Raw genomic sequence first — 4,175 nt, 5'->3', positions numbered from 1 at the left:
ATGCACAAGTCATCATGCACTTCGTATATAATCAGCATACTGGCATTTGTTTGACCATTGCAAGGAGATTCACCCACTTGCCACTAGAGATGTGAAGGCCTGAAAAAAACACTGCAATTTTGGAAAAAAAAACGTTTTTTTTCGTTTTTTTCAGACGAGGAAAAATGGAAAAAAACATCGAAAATTTCACAATGCAATTTCAAGGTTTTATAATTGCTTGCTTTTAGTTTAATTTTTTTCATTTTGCTTTGAAAAGCATTACAGTGTGCATCGTGGAACGTTTGGAGAGCAGTCGTCATCGCCGGTGCCAGGTAGTGCTTTTAAAACGTTCGTGCTGCGAGTACGCGGGTTGAAGGCCAGGTCACATATAAGATCCAGGCTTGAATTAAAAACACACTAATACATGACCTCACGGCTCAAGTAGAACAACATGGCTGTAAATTCTACCGCGCGACACACACGGCATAAATAACATAGGCTGCTGTGCGCGTAAGCAGTTTTAGCCAAATACAAACCTAGATTCTTGGTTTTTAACGTAGCAGATTAGAGGAAATTTGCAGGAATTTGATCCAGGGCAGGCATCTAGGACTCAGCGATGCACGTGGCCCCATCTACCTGGTGACAAGGCCTTTGCACCAACCAGTCGCTAACTCCTCTGGCTTGCCGACTGCTGCAGATACCACAATAAACCGCCAGCTACGAACGAAACTGGTCACGTTTCGGAAACGTGTGAACAAGGATTCGCAACAGGCTTTCAGGGGAACGCGTTCGAAAGCTTATGTATGTGCAGTCGAACCTAGATGTGGACACAACTTCAAGCCATGCTGCTGCGCGTAGTGCCGCATCCAGCGACAGTGACTCTGAGTCCGATATGGAGTGACTTATAGATCAGTTTTCATGTTCCCTTTCTCGGTGCAATAGAACAAGAAGTTCGTTTCACAATATGGCATCTATAACTGCATATTCGACTGAACTTCGGAGCATTATTATTGATCGTTGGGCTGTTGCAAATAAATCTGTTTTTCATACATTTTGCAAAATTTCCAATTTTTCATGAAAAAAACCTGAAAGAAATGGTTTTTTTCATTCCATTCAAAATTTCTTGAAATTTTACATCTCTACTTGCCACTAGTACATTAGGCGTTTCCTCATCCATAACACGGTACTGTTGGCCGCAAAAGTTTGCAGGATCTGTGATGCGTGGCGGGGCGAAGCAAAACAACATTGCTGCGTGATCTGCCATAACAGAGCATAGTATCCAGGCTCATGTGAACCTCAACACCACGCTCTGTGATGGCAGATGGCACAGTCATTCCAGAATTGTAAAGCGAGCTGTAGCTACGTCTTGCCTGAAACCAACTATAAAGAAATCTTGCCCCTACTCGATAATTCACAGCGTAGACCAACAGGTCTCCCAATTGAAGGAGAGCGGTTACCCGGAGCAGTTACTTTGCGGCATTGCTGAAAGCTTACTAAGAGAAGTTACTGGGTCCTACAAAACTAAGAAAATGAGCTACGAGGGACGCCCTGCCGTGATGCCGTATGTTCACAGTATCTCCCACAGAATAAGGAGGACAGCTAACAAGTACGGAGTCCAGGTGGTTTTTTCAGCTCCCAATAAGCTCATTGGAATGTGTAAAAAGGTCAACGAGAAACCTGGGTGCAACATCAAACATGAAAACACCTATGTAAAGTGTGACGAAAACGTCATTTACAGCATTCCGCTCAGCTGCCAACAAACTTACGCAGGGCAAACAGGAAGATGCCTTAACAAGAGGCTCCGGGAACACGAAAGATCATGTGAACAACTTGCAAAGTCCGGGAATCTGGCAGCTCATTTCGCACACTGTAAATGCATACCCTTGCTAAAAAACACCAAGGTAATAGGTAGGGCTAGAAACTGACGGGAACAAGAAATTATCAAAGCTTTTGCGATGCACATTGCTCCAAAACAAACCAAACCAAACCAGATAAGCAATGCGTCAGCTCCCCTTCAGTGATGTTAGGGGGAACAGAATTAACCTCCCTCAAGAACAGTAATCTTCGGCTGTTGTAAGCGCGCGTAGTTTATACCTGTTTTTCCTTCATTCTTGTCGTCAAATGTGTGTATATAGTCATGTTTCTTCTGAGATTAAACAGTAGTTAGAAAGCGCTTCGTCCTGTGCGTTTTCAGTGTTTTTATAGCGCTCACCAATTCCTTCAAGTATGTATTTCCAACTCGCCCCAGTAGTAGCTCTTTTGTCTTTTACATTGCAAGACACCACAGCTACTCCCACAGGCAGTCACTTCCATACTGATGGTCAAAAAAATTCAAGTGCAAGAGTGGGGATCCTTACCACATCGTTGAGAGCTAGCTAATGACTTAGGTTGGGCACAAGGTACACTCATAGAGAAAAGTTTGCTGGATGTCGATTTTCCGAAAATATTTATTTTTGCATTGCCTCGCCAGGCAGTCAGCTGAAATTTGTTCAATAAGACCGAGTATCCATGTCCCCTCCTGATTCTAGGCTTTTGATTAAATTGCTCTGGCTAACAGCACAGAGAAAATGTTTCACAAAGAACTCTCATCCCACAAATTTTTATCCATTATTGTACAAGTACACTGCAGTATAGCTAGATACCCTCCGCTGCACAGAGCAAACAGAAGGAAAGTATCCATTATGTGACAGGGTCAAACTTGCACTGTAGTTCAAACTTACCTGAAGGTTGCTGCTGTAAGCTGCAGGTACTATATAGCTGCTAGCTTAGGTCAGTCACATCCACACTGTATGGACAAGAAAAGAAAGTACGAGAGAGCACCTTATACTGCACGTTGTCAACGATGCAGCAAAACACAATCTCTGTCGAAACTACAATGCCCGCAGGGTTCACTGATGAACCACGCATCAGGGCACTGACAGCATATTTGATGATCCACAGCTGCACAGGAGTAAGGAAGAGAGGTCTGGTCACAATCCAGGAACATGTGGCTCTAGGGGTGTCATATATGGTCCTGCTATCTGGCTCAGCATTGAGCCCTGTGGGCATAACATGTTTGGCAAAGTTATACCAAAGCACTGCAGGAGCTCATTGCACTCAGTGATTGGGAAGTCAGTGAAAAATGTGACTGAAGCTCGCAAATTTAACACAACAGTTAAGCTGTCCTAAACAATGCTACTGCACAGTGCAAAGTACTGTGTAGTGAGTGGATGGTTGGAGACTTCCATTTGGCAAGCCTAATAAATAAATTGATAAGCTGTGGAAGTATGCACAACTTTTATATGACATTTTCAACCTACCTGTGCTTTGCACGGCTTGGCATAATTAATGTAGGCACCAATACACTCGGTAGCCGGGCCACATCCACACTGCAAAGAAAAGAAAAACTCAGTCGCGAAGCGCTGAAAAACTAACACCGTCCTGGCACTATGCTTTTCGTGCATTCTGTTTTATCGTAATTATGAACCTACGCGCAATTGCCTTAAGATTCACACCATGCAACTACACACCGTCTCAACTTTTTTTCACAAACACGAGAAACACGTTTGCGGCAGCTAATGCATAGTGCTTGCAATTTCCACTCCGTGGCAAACAAGTAGCGCAACAGAGTACAACTGCGTTAATGCGCTTTAGTCATCCCACAGCAACACCCTGAGAGTAATTTTCAAGCACAGTTACTTACCTCGCAAGTGTTAACACCATGGCCGCTTCTTTCATCCAAAGCAACAAAGCATGTCTCGGCAAGGGGTCAGGCGACACCGGAGGTTTTTCACGAGAGCTTCAGAATCAAACGAACGTCTTTTCGAGCGCGTAGATGACACATCACATTTGTAGCACAGCCAAGCAACCACAGAGCGAACAAACCGCACATTGCAGCAAAAGTAAAGGTCGAAAGGAGCACCGCGCGACGAAAACCAACGAGACCATCGCGCCACAAATATTGGCTTGGCTGATAGATTGGATTGGGTTGACTTTTAGGCTTACCGCTCTGCCGCAGCCCCTGGTAGGAGTTTATTCGGGTTTGTTTTCATGGAAGGCAGCATGCATGGCTACATGCCTCGGTTACCTCGAAGGAGTGCTGCAGGATAAAAGGGCGTTAATTATGAGCACTGGCGCCAGAAAGCCAAGCAATTCGTTTAATTCTGGTTCTTTTACATCAACACCATAGTTGAGTGATCTTAATCAATCTGAATATT

At 44.2% G+C, this 4,175-nt stretch overlaps 1 long non-coding RNA gene across 1 annotated transcript; it reads right to left on the bottom strand.

Moving 5' to 3' along the window:
- Positions 1–2,484: 2,484 nt before the first annotated feature.
- On the bottom strand, positions 2,485–3,912 carry LOC149326428 (uncharacterized). The gene is made up of 3 exons (XR_016286123.1): positions 3,662–3,912; positions 3,279–3,347; positions 2,485–2,764 (listed from the first exon to the last, which is right to left on the bottom strand). It is a non-coding gene; the product is annotated as an uncharacterized LOC149326428 (long non-coding RNA).
- Between the last annotated feature and the right edge of the window lie 263 nt (positions 3,913–4,175).

Source organism: Amblyomma mixtum, chromosome 10 (genome assembly GCF_055824585.1).
Source record: "Amblyomma mixtum isolate Tamu chromosome 10, ASM5582458v1, whole genome shotgun sequence".
Classification (NCBI taxonomy): Eukaryota; Metazoa; Arthropoda; class Arachnida; order Ixodida; family Ixodidae; genus Amblyomma; species Amblyomma mixtum.
This window is presented reverse-complemented; position numbering and strand designations above follow the sequence as displayed.